Below are 17,339 nucleotides of genomic sequence, written 5' to 3' on the forward strand. Positions count from 1 at the left end.
TGCACAAAATGCATGAATATTTAATAATGTACTTGCAGTTGTCTCTTTAACTGAAGTTTTGAAGTGTATGCTAGTTTGCCAGCTACTGGAGGATGATGAAATATTTAGCTGAATATAAACTTTAGTAGAAAATTATTCTTTTGGGAAAAATTTAAGGGAAATGCTTTCTCAGTTTTGGGTGAACTTTTTAAACTTGTAGAAATGACAGAATAAAAATAAAATCTGGCAACTGAAAACTGTGGGGGGGAGGGTTTGAAATAGTTATGGGCATTGTTCGCACCTAGGAGTAATTATATAATATTTTCTGTTCCGCCCTGACACAGTATTTTGGCTAATGGGTTCAATACGTGACTAGTTGGTATGTTCCATGAAGACTTATTTACACTGCATACATTGCATTAAAATAGTGAGTAGAAAAACTAGTGGATAGGATTAGAAAGTATTTGCAGAAAGCTAAGAAAATATGATTTTGAGATCCTAATGCTGACATTGAAGAGTTCCTAAAGAACGTTGGCTTATCTTCTGAGTAGCAATAGGGGGACTAATAGTCAGAGACTGTCCTGAGATGAGTGTGTAAAATGGTTGGAGGTATCTGCTCTGAAAGGTCCATGTTGCATTCAGCTGTGGCAAGCTGTATGGCAGCTCTGAAGAGCACTGTGATAAAAGATGGGCTGACATTGAAAGCAGGAATACTCATAGTCAGGTTGTAATGAGTCTGGGAACTGGACTGCAGTGAAGCAGGGCCATGGGCGCAGGTGGCGTATCCTGGTGTTAGAATATAATACTGGGAGGGACAGTGGCCCTCCTTCATGGGAAAGGTCATTGAGTTAAATGTAACATAGAATTGCAAACAAATATTATTTATGTGTTTTTAATAAAGCCATTCCTAGCTGGTGAAATTTAGAAGTATAATGTTTATGGAAAACTGAAACAGTGAGGATACATCAATTAAAAAGCTCCAAGAAACAGTGTGGAAGAACTCCTTTTTGTGTCCTTCTGATTTAAATCTTGGTCACTGAGAAATTCAGTATTTGTGCTCAGATTGTATATGTTTTCTTTTATCCAGTTTGAAAGCTTAGTGCCCAAGAGTTCTAGAATTACTTAAATTTTTGTGTCATGGAATGAGTGAGACACAGGATATACTATGCATATTGAGAAGTGGATACAGCAAATCATGACAGCATTGCAGCTGTGATGGGGTAGAAGAATTGAGAGTAAGACCAGGCCTGTTGTGCTGTGAGGGGCAGGAGAGGGAAGAAGGGTAATAACCCTTATTATACCAGCCAATGAAAAGGGAGGGGGTAGAATTTTCTAGTGTATGAATTCTTAGGTGTAAATGGCAAATGATGAATTAGTTATGCTGATTAATTAACTAAAGCATTTAATTTAATTGAAGTTGATTTAGTTATGTTACAGCAGACAAAAAAAAAGCATGAGCAAATGGAGACTTCACCTTGGCTATGTCCTTAAGCACTCTATTTACAGTGCTACAACAAATGAAATAAAATGAGGTTTGTGTTCGAGTGTCGACTACACAAAATGAACAACAGATTCTTTTTATGTCCTAAAAGGTGTTGGTGTCATTGTCTCCCTCTCACCCCCTTCCAGCTAAGTAAAAGCAACCCCCAGGCAATGAAAAATAAACTAAACAGCAAACCAAACCACCTGATTTAACAAGATCCTGTGCTATTCTGTAGGTTTTACATTCTTCAATAAGACCCTTAGGAAACTGCGTTGGAAATGGGTTGCTTGGGTTGCATTGTACTAAGTATATCGCGTCACCCATGTATTGCTCATCAGAAGTTATAAAGATCTGATTAGGTGAAGAATCTTTAAGAAAAATATCCTGCATTGCAGGTGTTACAGAGGTGTACCATAGCAGCTTCACACAGGTAAGAAACTTGAACAAACTTTAATTTGTAATCAAATCCAAACAGCCGAAACCAATGAGACAGTAGGGGTAATTGAAACAATGCTCTGATACCATTTAACAAACTCTAGCTTCAGTGTACCAGTTGGGGAAGTTATTACTACACCACAACACTGAAGCATGACAACACAGAAGGATGATTCTAACACGTGCATGCACTCACTCACTGAAGGGCAAGCCTCTCACTCAAGGGTACCCAAAAGATGTAATCATTCACCCAAAGGGGTGAACACTTGCTCAAGGATATCCAGAAGAAGTATTCACTCACCAAGGAGGAGGTGAGGGCGCTTAATCCTGAGAAGTTTCCTTGGGTGACATCCCAGTCCCAAGGTGAGGGCTTCCAACACAGACTCACTGCTCTGCGGAGAGCCACTCAAAGGGGGTCTCTGGCGGGGGGCCCATTTTATAGCCTGTCTGGATCTGAACTGTGGCCATTTATAGTCAGCGTTCTAGAAGCTTCTCTTGACCAAAGTGTTTTGTTGGCTGAGGGCCTTGTCTGTTGACTAGCAGTCCAGCTTCACTTTTCCTGCCATGGAATGGGGGCACATGCTGGTCTGCATGCAGCCATGGTGTGTATGTGACAGCAACCACCATGTGCCACCAGAGGTGTGAAAATAAGGGTGTGAAAGAGCTGGTGGCCACCACGTTAAAAGCGCTAGCCCCTGGGGGGGTGGTGTGTGTTCCTACTACATTCCACCATGTGACCACAGTCATGATCTGCTCAGTTCCTTTGGAGTGGTGGTGCAGACACCTCTTGCCTCCAGAGTTAAAAGGGGGTGTCATGTTGGTGAGTTGCAATGTCACTTTAGTTCATCATTCCTCTAATATCTTTTAGCTATTAAAAGATACTGTTAGCAATCAACAGTCAGTCAACAGTGGAAACAAACAAATGTACCAATAGCCAACATTACAGTAGCAGTTTACACTGGCAACAGACAAGCAGATGGGTACCATCCCAGGGATATGCAGAGGGGAGGAGAACATCAGTTCCGTGGGTTGATTTTAGGGGCACATCAGTGTTACAGGTGGGATTCAGGAGAACATTAGTTTGAGGGCCAGGGTTTAAGGGAGTCTGCAGTGGACATGGATGTCGTTATGGTGCTCTTAATGCAGCTTATAATAATACAAATTACGACAACTGCAATTATAACCATTACCAAAGACTGAAGGAGGCTAGTTAGCCACCCTGACAAAGAAAACCCAAGCATGTTGGAAACCTTCCCTAGCCAGTTAGTGCAGTAGCAATCTCTCTGTTACCTCTCTCTATCCCTCTTCAGTTTGTTAATTTGTTCTTGTAGAGGCACTGAAACATTCAGGATGTGGACACGACACTTGTCTACTGATAAATTAATTTTTGTGCATGTGCTGCCTTCCTTCAGTAGCATAAAGTCCAATATGGCCTGGTTTTGGATAGTCATCTTGCTGTTTTCTTGTAATTGATAGTTCAGGAAGCCTATGCTGTCATGTGTGGAGTTTATTAGGCTCACCTCCTGCATACCCTGTTGGTTTTGCCTAGTTTAATCCCCATTCCAAAGGTTGACTCCAACCACCACCCAATGCCAGTTAATGCCATTTGCCACCCTGTCCGCACCCTCCTTGGTATGCAGTCCCACCACTGCTGTGTGATGGGCCCTTCCTGGTAGATAGGACAAATGAAAAGCACAGCTAATGTGCCAGCCAGTTGTGGGATAGTTGGGTATAGCTGGGAGTATAGGTGGACATCAGAGCACACCCATACTAGATTAGGGGGTGCGGAGGCAAAAGATGCTTGGCATGAATCTGGGATAGTGGTGAGAGTGCGACAGTAGCCTCTCTTGTGGCAATTTAAGATGGAGGGTCGTGAAGAGCTAGTATTGCTGTATAGGCAGGTTTGCATTAAGGCCTCTTGGGCTGGTGTGGGTATAGCCTCAACAGAGGCATCCTGTCCATATCCTTGCACCCAATTTCTGTTTGGCAGTCACACAGTGGCAGTTTTCTTGCTGGTTGTGTCTTATCTTTCCCCCTGTTCCAGCTAGGTATACAGGTGTACCTGGCCCACGTGCAATTTAGTGGACAGATAGACAAGTTACTATCTTTGTCAGAATGTTTGATACACCAAGAGGCATTTAGTGGTTTAGTGTATACTAGGGCGTGATCATCAATGTGCCATGGGAAGCCGTGCTTGGTGGTTCCCCACAGGACTTCAGGGCAGGTCGTAGTGCCATTGGGGCTCCACCCCATGGCCTTGTGGGTTGACTGGAGAATATAATTACCCTCAGCATCCCATGCCAGGCTAACATTTATTGTGCCCAGTGACCAACTAAGCAATATAGATGTAGCCTCTATATGCCTTGTCTCCCTGAAATCTTCAGCTTTAATTGTTATACTGAGCCCACATTAATTCAACAGCTAATGATGTGTTAACATCTCGTACAAAAATTGGTCAGGGATCCTCAGCTGATCTAGGGGTAGGCAATTAAATGGTTATTGATGTTAGGTTCATAATTCATGCTAATCCCAGGTTCACCTTTGCAGCTATGTTGCCATCCAGGTCCCAGTTGTCTGCACTGACTGCTGTTGCCACCAGTAAGAATGGCAGAATTGTCCACCTCCCCAGTGTCCTGTAAGAGAGCACAAAGTGGTGTTTCAGTCTCTCAGGACTGGGCTTTTGAGTTAGAAGTCCAGGATTATCCACTGGACGCTAATATGCTGGGTTTTTCTGTTTTCGTCCAGGGCTTCCCAGGTACATAAGCCCCTGGGTTCTGCCAGAGTCAATGCCAATGGTACAGTGCCAGTGGAGGGCAGCTTCACCGTTACAGGTTGGCCCATGTACATCCATAGTGGGAACTGGTCCCTTTTATTGTCCAGTTTATGTTTGTCACCTGTTTCCAGTTTCAGGTCATCACCTATTGATGCTCCTGCAGGACAAAATGAGGTAAGTACCATTGCCTGCCTGCTAGCACATCAAATCCTTATATATTTCCTTTATAAGGGATCAAATCCACTTCCATAGCCCTCATCCTTTTTCCTAGGCAGCCAGAACTGGGTTTGGGATAATGGACATCTCTCTGCTATGCCAGTTACCCCCATTATGTTGATGGCTTTTCTCAGTGGTTTGATTCCAAGCTCATCTGCCTGCTTCTTGTTTAAAATACTGATTTGGGCTCCTGTGTTGATGAAAAATTCTAAATTTACCTGCTTCGGACCAACGGGAATATGTACATGGAGTTCCCTAGTGGCAGACCATTGACAAGAATTTACCAAGGAGGTTGGGCGGTCTAGGCTCCAAACCACAGCTTCTAGTTTTTCAGTTCATTTAACTCCCCTCACAAAGATGCGAAAGGGTTAGGGTTTTGCTTCCCATCTTGGGGGGGAGGGCAATTGCAGCACTTCCTTCGTGTTCCCGGTTTTCCCCTCCAGCAGTTCCACTAGCCTTCGTATGTGCTCGGTGGCCTGCCAGTGTAACAGAGCTCGGGTTACCCCCAACGCCAGTGCCTTTTGCCGTCGGTTGTTCCGCTCCAGACCAACAGTTTGATCTGACGCTCTGGGTGGGGGTTCAGGATCCCGGGGGGGCCCTCTGGGGCAAGGCTCGCAGCTGGCTTGCTGGGCCCTCCTGCTCCTGTCTGTGCCACCGCCTGGATCCGTCGCCCCATTTTGCGCCCATGGGTGGTGACTGTCCTGCAGTGTTTCGACTCCAAGTTAGCACATGCGTGGGTGGATTTTGAGGGTTTTATTGGTTATGTTCTGTGTTTTTTTGGATCCTTTCTCTGAGGGACTGGACGGATATTTTTAAGGTGTCCGGTAGGCCCCTAATGAGAAGCCTAGGGTGGGTGGGAGCCACTGGTGCAGCCATGGGTATCCCCTGCTGCTCTCTCTCATGTGTTGCCTGTACACAAGCAGCCTTCTGTATCCCCTCCTGCCACCTCTGACAATCCCCTGATGTGAATGGTAACAGGCTCTCCACATTCTCTGGGGTCCACGCTCCCAGCCCAATACACCACCCACCAATACACCACCCAAGATGTTACAGACTGATCGCCTGAGAGCCTGTCACTTAAAACCAGACTGGGTCCCCAAAACCCTTGAGCCTCATCATCACTCAACAATATCCGATCACCTCCAGTAAGCAAAACATACCACAAGTACTCCATCTGTCTCACCTGGTTTGCCTGAGAACTTGGCTTGTAAGTCACTAAGTTTGGGTCCCCTCCGTGGGGTGGTACAGATGGTAGTTCAAGGGTTTCTACCCAGTGGGCCCTCTTGCCTCTCTGTTTTAACAAGAGGTCTCACATCTTTCTGTTCTAACTCTTACATCTCAATAACATTGTTCTCAAAATCTCCCCAGACATTCTGTCCCAGTCCTCGGGATCCATACCTGCAATCAGTTTTTAAATTTGGACAGCACCGGGGGGGATTTTTCGCTTGGTTTAACATGAGCTCAGTCCTCTGTTCCAAGAAATGTGCCTGCTCTCTCTCTTGCTGTAACTCCATTTCCAAACAATCTATTTTCAACTGCATTTTAGAACTATCCCTTTCCAGCTGCTGGCAGTACTTAAGCTGGTCCTGTGCTTGTATCAGGCAGGCACCCAGGATGGCGCAAACGGTTCCTTTTGCTTTGCCATCTTGCTTATCTCTGTGGCATTTCTCCACCCTCTCCACAACTGCTTCAGGCTCACACTGCTTCTTTTGCCTGCTCCCTTCCCAAGGGAGAGGGGTCACAACTGTGCCTCCATAATAATCCCTCCGATGGTACGCCCTGCTCGCTGAGCCAATTAAGATGTTACGGAGGTATACCAAAGCAGCTTTACACAGATAATAAACTTGAACAAACTTTAATTTGTAACCAGGTCTAAAGAGCCGAAAGCACAGCAGGTAAACACCTTACAATTACATTGGTAAAAGCTCCACTTGTACTATTCTCCAGTTAATAAATTAAGACAGCAGTAATGTCACATTATAGTATTTTTTTCTGTCTTCAGGGTTTTTTTAATGATGCCTGCAGATGTCTTGTTAATTAACTCAAATATGATTGTCAAGGCTTTGTGGAGCATAATAACTTTTCTGTATGTCGTAGGTCAATGAAAATGTTTTTCTGAAGTCTCTTCAAGTCTGGGTCTGAAGTCTGGAGCAAAGAATGTCATGATCTTAACGGGAATGATAAACTGCTTGTTTTTTAGGATCTCAGTTGTTCGGGTTTCTTTTGCTAGTTTCTCTGCTCATCAATGTAGAATGCGAAGTGGTTGTCATTTAGGGTTCTTGCATATACTTGTACACTAATCAGTTCATCTTGGTGTTGCTTTAGGGAGAAAGTACTTCCTGAAGTTTGAAACCTACTAAGTCTTATATATTCTAAAAATAGCTTGTAAATTGGATATTCTGGGACCAGAGATGTTCAGAACTGTAGAGAAATTGATTACTTTCTCTTAATTATAAAAACAAAAACTGCTAAAAGGCATGTAATCAGATGTGAATTCTGCAAGATCCATGTATACATATTTCTGCTTCCAGCTAATCATTTTAACTCATTAAACCGTAGATGATTTTGTATGGCTTGCTTCATCTGCACTAGCTGCGTACTGCTAAGTGGTTGCAGAGAGGTGCCTGTGTGTAAAACTTGGCTGCCAGTATGTACACAGGTGACCTCACTGTGACCTCACTACTTAATTGGTCTTTCACATCTTGATATTAATTAAAGCTTGTTAACATCCAAGAAAATAATGAGCCTTCAAATACAAGAACGAGTCATCATTTGGAAGTAAAATCTTGTTTTGGTAATATATAATGAAAGTCTGTTTAGTATGTTACATTGATGGCTAATTATCCTGTATAGCTAGGGTGCTAGTTCTAAGTCAGTTGTTCACTTCTTCCCCTGTAATGCCGTGGGTCTGCTTGCTGGTCAAATGCAAAGGCAACCGTGGACGATTAAAGGGCTGGAGTGCTTTGAGTAGCACATGAGAGCACATCCAACTTGAGCTCCCTCTGAGCAGGGTTCAGAACATCTATTGCTGTGGCTCTGCTCTCAGTTTTGAGTGCTTTTTTCACTCTGGCAAGCTGGCTCCATCATGTCAAACCCCTTAACATTTATTTCTCCTATACTTTGTTTACAGGAAAAGGAGGGAAAATGATTTATTTTTCCCTATAGCTGTTTTTTGTTGTCCTGTCTTCAAGAAGAATTGTATCTCTCCTTTTCTATCCCCTCATTACTAATACAGAAAGTAAATAATTTAGCCTTTAATTTCTCTAACTTACTGGAGTGCCCTGAACATACTAAGCATTAGTTCCATTCTCTAGACAAGGAATTGAGGAATGGAGCAGCAAGTGATTCCATCAGTATGGTGTGTGACATCCATGGATTTGGTTGTGCTTGAATTCCTGTGATTATCCAGCTGGCTCAGCCAGTGATATCCCCAGCCTCCCTTGGCCCCCTTCATCTCTCCTGTTCTCCTCTACCCTCCATCTCATCATCCACCTCTGTATTATGTTGGAAGTTGTCACGTGTAGCATAGCACAGTGATCTAGATTGGCTATTTTATGAAGTGTGGCCTTCTTTTTTCCCGGATTATTTTTCATTGAAATAAATTTTCTTATTCTTCCCTGTCCAACTAAATGAACAATTATACCTCTGTATTACCCTCTGTATGGAAGGGAGAGGGGTTTGAAATGAGGGATCAAAGGCTGTGTAACCTGATATACGCAACACTGCTGCTAAGATCAAAAACTAGTGTTAGGCTATAGGTTTTGAGTACTTTAAAGTAGACAGTGCTAAAGAAATAAATTCTTATGATCAATTTCTGACTCTTGAGTTGTACTAGAAGTTTTGGAGCATTTGTGCAATGAGCTAGATTTCAGGACGATTGCAAGTTAAAACTAATTATCCAGAGAACATCTAAAATATCTGTGCAGTCTGCACAGATTCTTGTGCCAACACAAGACCAGGGATGACATGGGGATGGAAACACCTGAGGGAAACGAGGTGCATTTCTGAAGCTAGCGTAAAGTGGTTCTGCTGCCAGTGCTTGTCAGACTGCAGCAGCCTCAGGTGAACTTCCCTGCTCTGAGCACTGACACTGGATTAACTCCAGCTCAGAAAAATTCAAGATGTGACTGTAGCAGAAACTAATACACCTGTGCTAGTGTGTGTTTAGCTGGTGTCTGTAATGATGCAGAGTGCTTCAGTTTTGCACTCTGGCACACACTTAAAGCTGGTACTGAAGCATCTGTACTGCTATTCTTACTGTTGTTGTCTAGGTTAACCTCATCCAGGATAATACCCCGACTTTTCTGTGTAGAAAATAGGTGGTATGGCATAAAGAAGTAGGGAGAAGCTAATTGTCTTTTTTCTGTCCTGTAGATAAATTGATCAATACAAATATATTTGATAGTTTAGAAAAAATTTAACTATTTCTTCAGTTCTTTATGTATCAGTCTCTGATTTTTGAATGGATGAAAGTATTATAAGGTGTATTAAGAAAGTCAGTATATAGCTGTCATAAATATGGAATGTCCTTGCAGGTTGTTTCTTACTACTCAACCCAGTTCATGAACTAATATACTGTATATTTTTGTGAACAAATTTTGCACTGCACCTATACATATGTGGATTTCTTTGCCATCTCGTTTTTGTTAGGAGATTGATGAAATAATGTGATTTCTGTCTGCATTGAGTTAGATTGGACTTTGCATTTTTATCTTTTTCACTTTTAGAGTTGAAGTTCACTTAGTCTTTGTTAAGGAAATGTGAAGTATCCTCTAGGAAGTACAGTTTGCAAAATGCTCACTTTCTCTCACTGATAGTTTTGGATTACCTTCACTTTTTTTTTTTAGCTGGAGGACACAGTTTCCTTTCTAGGATTATCAGACTGATGATCTCATATGAAAAAAGTGAACAGGCAAGGCACTTTTTTCATTGTGTTACATCAACATCTGTTAATGTTTTCTGCTGTTAAATGTAGCCAGCTTCTGTTAAGAAGCTCCAGCTTTTCACTAGAAAGTTAACAGGAGCATAGAGCATAATCGTGTGTTGTGATGAACTTCTATCTAAATTAAAAATAGCTTTTTAAACTTTCATAACCTTCTGGTGTTAAGCTAGCATTTTTCCACATGACTCACTCATACAGATTGTATTAACTGTAGCTGCGGGTAAGGCTGTGCAGAAAGATCTGGACCGTGACTTCCAAAGGGGTAATGAAAATGCATTTGGCAGTGAATAACGACTTCAGACAGAGTATTGCAAAAGGTAATATTTATAGTAAATATTTTGCCTTACTGTAAGCCTGTAGGTGGTGGATGAGGCTTGATTGGAGAAATGGGGCAAAAAACATCTGTTATTGTATAATAGTTATGTTAATGTTGTGAGCTTTTATTTGAAGTAGCCAGTCATCTTTGAGTTTTCTTCATCTTAAACATAATAAAGGCCACTCCACTTGTTTCCTGCAGCCTGAAGAGCATAGAGGATTACAATAGCTTTGTTGTTGTTATGGTTCTTGATTTAACATAAAATATAGTGGGAACATTGATCTTTATAAGGCTCTTGTCCTCCTCTCTTGGACTTTGAAATTGACTTGTAAGGTTTCTTATTTGAAATACTCCTATTGGTTAACCAGGAAGTGAAGGTCTCTGTACTCAGACTTGGATAAATCTCATATTTCTTGGTTCTGGTTTGGTGTGTTATTTTCTGTTTGTTTTTGCATTCACAAAAAATATGAAAAATATTGTGGAAAAATTGAATGTCATAAAGCTGACTTCTGTCTGCAGCTCGGTGAAGACCTAGATTATGGATGTAAATTACATTTTTAAAATAATTTAGTGATTCTGAATGTTGCTTGAAATCACAGTGACCATAAAGCAAGATCTGTAATTCCTTTTGTTATGTTTTGCCTTTCTCCTGTTTTGCCTGTTCTTCCCAGAAATGCACCTTGCTGGGTGCTGTGGTACTTCTTGCAGTGGCAGGGAAGGGAGTGGGGTGTTTCCTTCCTTGCCAGTTGGCAGGACCCACCTGTGAATAAGCAGTGGAGTCAGTCTGCCCATACACAGCAGGCTGACACTTTTTGCAAACATCAGGCTTTCATGACACATAAATGTAAGATTATGGCCTGGTTACTTCTCATCCCTCCCCATTTGCCCAAGGGAGACAAGGGGACCGGGGGTCAGATGTGAAGTCTGGGCTAGGTTACTTGTGGCAATCTGACATGAAGAGGTTGAAAACCACCATTTAAGACTCGTGTTTCAGCCTCGCCAGGTCAGTGGCATTCTGTTCCAAGGGCGTAGCAGGAACTGCCTGGTTATTATCCTGTGCTGCTTGTGGAAAAATTACCATCCTGTCACTGGTGACAGTGTGGCTCTCATCATCCTTGTCTCCATCAGTAGCAATGGAAATGGGTGACTGAAATTTGCCGTCAGATGGCAAGTAACTTGCTTCCTCTGTGATATTTATTACAGGCTAAGGTGTTACAGTGGCAACCCTCTTTTCATAAGACATCAGTTTTCTTTTACACTACTTGGGGATTTTTTTTTTTCATTGCCTTTGTTTGAAAAGGGGTAGCACTCATAATTAAGTCACCTTTAAAAAGAAGTACCAAGCATAAATTGATAGTGTTTCCTTCTTAAATCAGCAGATAGCCTGAAACAAGAGCTCTGAAAGAGAGAAACATTCAGTGTTTGCACTGAGGGTTACCTCTGAGGAAAATATTAACTATTTCAATACTGTGTTGTAACTTGGCAGTCAGCTAAGTGCTTGTCCCAAACTGCTTCTCAGAGCTCTGAAGGAGGAAAATCACCAGCTGTTAAAAAACGGCATGTGTGGATATCTTTAACAACTTTTAATACTTAGGAGGTAATATTTTAGCATACTGAAAATGAGCATGTAATATATGGTAGTGTGAATTTATTCTTTACCTGAAGGATTGCAGGTTTCTTATATTCAGTTGGTTTATAATCCCCAGCTGTTTTCCTGTGTTGTGTAGAAAACTGTCTTGTACAGATGGTTTTTAAGGAAGAGGTGAGAAGAGGAGGGGAAGTAGAGACTGCTCAGTAAAGCTGTAAGTGCGTTTGAGAGGACTGGAGGAGAGGAACAACTCCTGTGCAGATGTCCTTGTATTTAGCTGTAATAGTTCCATACCTAATTTGGTGTGAGTGGCTGCTGCTGCCTGTGTTCGTGACTCAAATGTAGGCTTCCTACCTAATGGCAGGAACCACAGGTCTATCAACAGCACTACTTAAGCTAAGTGATTTCAGCTCCCAAGCCAAATTTTGAAATCTGTTGTCCTTATGCCCACTAGAAAAGGCATTCAGAAATCTGCCCCTGGATCACCTCCTGCTCTCTCAGGAGACATCCTCACAAGCCCCATGCTGATTACCCTCATTAGACTATACTCACTGTGTGGGCTAAACATTTTTTCCTCTCATATAGCTGAAAGATGGTAGAAAGGATGTTCTTCTGTTTCAGCAGGTACTGGGAGTTGTTCAAAGTGTGTGATTTTTACTTAGGTAGCCAGCCCAGATGAAGAAGTAAATATGATGACTCTGGGGAGTGAAGTATAGGAGAGTTAGCTGGGGAGGCAAGACCAGTGGCTCAAAGACTCACTAAGCCCCAGTCAGAGAAATGCTAGCAATTTCTCCTTGTTTGTTTGTTTCCTTGCTTGCTTGCAATAAAGGCAACTGGACACATGGAGCAAAAAAGATTTTGTGGGTGTGTTGCATGGCCAGGAGAGTAGGGAGACTCGCCTACGTATGGTTCTTAGGTAAGAGCAGATACAGCAGAGTCTTAAAAGTTTTACTGCAATTTTGCATAGTATGCAACTCTGGTGGATTGGAGCGATTAAATTTTAGAATGCAAAATAACCATGACTCTAAACTATGTTAATTTTTTCCCACTCTTTTAACCTTTTTTTTTAAGGTTGTATATGAATGAACATGTTGAAATAAATGTTGAGAACACTTTGATCATATATAGGAACAGCTTCTTCCTTGCTGCATCAGCTTGCAATAAATATCACATAATGTTTCAGCTGGGAGGAGTACGAGACATGAGCATGAGAGGAGTTGAGACAAAGAAATGCAATTGTTACGTGGGTGTCTCTCATGTATAATGAATAAACATAATGAATAAATCTTAAGTCTGGTAAGTGATGGAGTGGTTCTTAGAAAATTGTAGAGAATGAATTGGTATCCCGTCACCCTTTTTTCTCTCCAACAGAGTCCGGGTAGATGGACAGCATGCAAGATGATTACTGAGAATATGAACACAGTATGGAGTTAATGAGATGGCAGTGTGTGTGTACTTTTAGGCAAGGGGAGCCTCTAATTTGGATGGCTAATGATGATCAATTATCTATACTGAGATGTTTATCAGTTTAGTTAGTTGTGTATGTCACTGCATTTCCTGCAGTGAATGATGTTAAGAAATTAGAATGGCAGTGGTGTGGATTCATACCTCAGAGCAGATGAGGGAAAGGCAGGCCCCAAACTTCCCAGCATTACAGTGATTTCGTACTCTTGGAAGCCAGGGTTCTGCTTCTGTGCCTGTGCTGCTCGAGGGAAATATGCCAAGTCCACTGGTGTCTGGAAGAGTTCAAGAAAACACATCCTGGTGTTGCAAATGCTAGGACTGTGTTTTTCTTTTTATCTCTATGGGTGAAGCTGGAAGAGTACCACTGTTGGATTTTTGGAGAGAGGTGCTGTTTGTTTGTTTTGTTTTCCCAATTAGAAAACTCGTCATCAACAGTGCGGGTCTGAGGTGCAGCCAGTGTTTGTTTGTCCTGCATAAGCTTGTACAAATTGTACAGTTCTGGAACAAAAAGAGTTGACTCCCACTTTTTTAACCCTATTTTTTTGTGATTCCTCTTGCATGAGAGGGGTAAGAATGAGCCTGAGTTTGATTACCCTTTCATCTCTCCTCACCCCGAACAGAAGGAAGGGAGCTTGAGAAAAGCTGATGAAGCTGAAAACCACCACTGCTACCACATTGTGTCTTGGGTGAAATTGGATATTCTTCCTTATATCCTTCCTATAACTGCTTTGAAATCTTGTCTGTTGCAGGGGACAGTGTACCTATCATTAATTTTTTTGGTTGGGTGTGTGTTTGTTTGTTTTTGGTTTTGTTTTTTTTTAATATATTTTAATCTTTCTGGTTTGTTTTATTATCTTTGACATGAGAATGCAAACGTCCAGAGACTATTTTCACATCTTTAAGTTGGAATCTTGAGAGTGCAGCAAATGATGTAATTTCTAAAGCAATTTGCTGCTTCTCCCAATGGAGAGTTTTTAAAAATTTTTATTACCAGTAGCAAACCTTCGATTTGAAGCTATCTTCTACCTATTTAGCTCTCGTACTGGTATATGAAAGGACTCTTAGTCCTTTATATGTACCTATAAAGCAGCTTTTTGGATTATAAAGAAATACATATCTTAGGTTCAGTTAATGGCACTTCAAGTTCTTTTATTATTTTAATGAGATTTATAGAATTTCTTTCATTGATATCTTCATTTGAAAAATAATTTCCAAAAGTCTAGATTCTTATCTTGTACTAATGTTTGCCTTGCACAAACAAATATATATATTCTGACTGTACTATAAGTTAAGTCTGTATTGAAAAGAGCTTTTTTTTATTATTTTTTTTTAAGCAACAATTTGAGCATTAACTTTGAGAAGATCAATTCATTTGCAAGGAAGTATACCAGCCAGCCGTTTTATTGACCAGCTATTGAAAAGTATAATGTAGGTCGTTGCTTTGCTTGCTGGATTTGTTTTCTGAGGTGGTAGAACTGGCTGCAGACAGAACAAGGGAGCTCGCCAGGCCACGTGGCAAACTCTGATATTTCCACCTATCTTTTGGAGAGTGGCCTTAAAACTTGTTCAGCTGTTGTGGAAAGTATCTTCTGTCCTTCTAACCCCTTTAGAGTTGTAGCTTCTCTTTCATTCTGTTGATGTTTTCTAAATATATAACAACTAAACCTGTTGGCTTTTTTCAGTCTGAGCATCTTACCTTACATCATGCATGTTGTATGTTTAGATCTTAGAAATATGTTTAGCCATTTAAACTTTACAATGGACTGTATATAGTATAGTGGTTTTGCCCTAATCGTGTATTACTAATCATGTGCTGCACTGATTTAGCAAGAATCTCTTTTTGTAGAAAGACTCCCTCAGTTCAAAGTTGTATTTATTTGATTGTTTGCTCAGTAACTTTCATAATTTATATATTGTTTCTATATCCTTGTGAACAATTAAGTGAAGTATATAATCTGCACATCATTTTTTTTTATTGGTACTTACACTTTTCATAGTCTACATTCTTTTCCACTCTCCGTGTCCAAGTGATATTTCATCCAGGCTCTTTAACTAAGAGTGTGTCTGGCTGTTTGCCCATTGAGAGTTTGCATACAGGAGAGTATGGCCTTAGCTTAGCATGAAATCATCTCTCTTGCCTTTTTTTTTTTTTTTTTTTTTAATAAAAACAGTCTGTGTCTTGTAATGAAGAATGTTGCAAGAAAGCTTTGTTAGTATGATAAATGTTTCTTTAAAACCATAAACAATCCTGCTGTGCTTTTAAGTTTGGTCTTCACTAAGTTTCTGGAAGTCAAGAGAACTAATATAATGATAAAAATAGATGGTGTTCTGAAAGGTAACCACAGTTCTGAGGATGTTGTCTTCATGACTCTGTCCTGTCAATGAATATTATGAAGGAGAACATTATGCATTTAATACTTTAGTTAGAAACAGGGAAGTAACAAAAAAGCTTGTTTGCAAGCAATTTTAATTTCAGGTGAAACGTATCATAGGGAGTAAAGGTGTATTGAAAGTTTTCCTGATAAGATGCTAGAAAAGTAGAAGAAACAAAATATCCTGGTGACACCAGTGTAAAATTTAAGCAAGTCTGTCTTCATGTTTTAATGACACTATAGATGCTTTTGATGGGGGGGCCAGGGGGGGAAACTTGTTCATCTCTGTCAACTCTGTCGCTATGAGTGGGACTCCAATTCTGCTGTCCATAGATAGGCAAAATGAGAATAATCTTGCAGTGATACTACTTTGATATTCTTAAAATATTAATTTCTGTTGCAGATACTTATTCTGTGAAACTGTGGCTGTCAGTCACTGGCTCTATCTGTGTGTGCCTTGGGATCAGTAGTGCATTAAGGAAACTGACGTGAGGAGGGGAAAAATTCATAAATAATGAATAGCAGGCTTTACTGCTGGCGCTTCATTTTTACTAGGAATAATACAAATTATAGTGAAGTACCCGTGTACTTCCTAACCCTATTAGACTTGAAACCATTATCCCAAATATTGATGCTTTCCTTTAGTCTGTTTCTTGTTAAAAAATATGGCTGTGTAATCCTTAGCCAAGGGAGAAAGCTAGCGTTTCTATTTATCAGAAATACAGGTACAGTAAGAATATTTGTATTAGAACTGATCTGCAGTCCACTGAGAGATCAGGATTTGAAGTAGGGTGATGTGGGGGTTGCTTTTAACAATGTTTTCTTAGCTTTATAAACAATAGATGCTTGTGAAAAGAGATTTTTGTGGTATGCAGGACATGTGAAATGTTGAGCATTAGAGCATGATCCTTGCACTTTAAATCTGTGTATTAATTTTTTTCATTAGCTCTCTGCTTCCACATCCTGCACATTGCTGGCAAGCATGCATCAGCAATAAGACTTTCTTCACTAATGTGCCTGACATATCTCTGAAATGTGGCTGGTCAGAGCTGTAGTTGCTTTTTGGAAGTTGGTTCCTTTCAAGCCATTTAAGTAATTTCAACTGATATTACTTTAAATTTTCTATATAATGTGCTCTTTCAATGAATAGCCGTGTAGAATCAGCACAGGAAGAGCAAAGTCCTTGGCAATACCAGCTCAATTGCATCTGCAGATGAGGATTTAAAATTCTATGCAGCAGACAGTACCTCCAGCAGGCGAGTAAAAGGTTACTGCATTATTTTGCTTGTTTGCATCCGTAGTCTTTATCTACCGAGGGGTTTTTTTATCGTTCAATTTGTTGTGCATGCTTGTATATAGATACTACTGGAAACTGATTTAATAGAAACATGAATATCAAAAGGGCAGAGCAAGGTGAAGGGAGAGGCTCAGTTCAGCTTTAAACCAAGGAAAGGGAGGGGGAAAGAGAGAAAGAGTGAAGGGGAGGGGAGATGAGAGAGAGCAGCAGAGAAATTAAGCTTTCAATGCAGTGTGAAAATGAGAAGTTTTTTTTGATACAATATTCATTTCAGCTGCTTTCTCATCACTTGCATTTTTCTTAACCTTTTGCTGAAGAGGATGCTATTGAGCAAACACTGATAGCTCTATAAATCTAAGTGACAATTATTTCAAGTCAGATTATCCCGTAATCAGGTTAAGCAGTTGTTTTAATGTGAGACCTTCTACTTTCAGAAAGAGTATTGTATACCATCTTAAATCAATTACAGTGAGC

At 40.8% G+C, this 17,339-nt stretch overlaps 1 protein-coding gene across 4 annotated transcripts in view; it reads left to right on the forward strand.

Moving 5' to 3' along the window:
* Positions 1 to 17,339, forward strand: part of FBXW7 (F-box and WD repeat domain containing 7) — a 191,462-nt gene that overhangs the window by 32,858 nt on the left and 141,265 nt on the right. Inside the window, exon 1 of one of the 4 annotated variants that reach the window (XM_042807636.1) lies at positions 16,708 to 16,835. The exons of the other annotated variants lie outside the window; for them this stretch is intronic. The gene's annotated coding sequence lies outside the window, so the exon portion shown is untranslated. Of the gene's footprint in view, positions 1 to 16,707; positions 16,836 to 17,339 lie in introns of those variants that run through there. 4 annotated transcript variants of the gene reach the window in all.

This window comes from Tyto alba, unplaced genomic scaffold, assembly GCF_018691265.1.
Source record: "Tyto alba isolate M040663 unplaced genomic scaffold, T.alba_DEE_v4.0 Super-Scaffold_6, whole genome shotgun sequence".
NCBI lineage: Eukaryota > Metazoa > Chordata > Aves > Strigiformes > Tytonidae > Tyto > Tyto alba.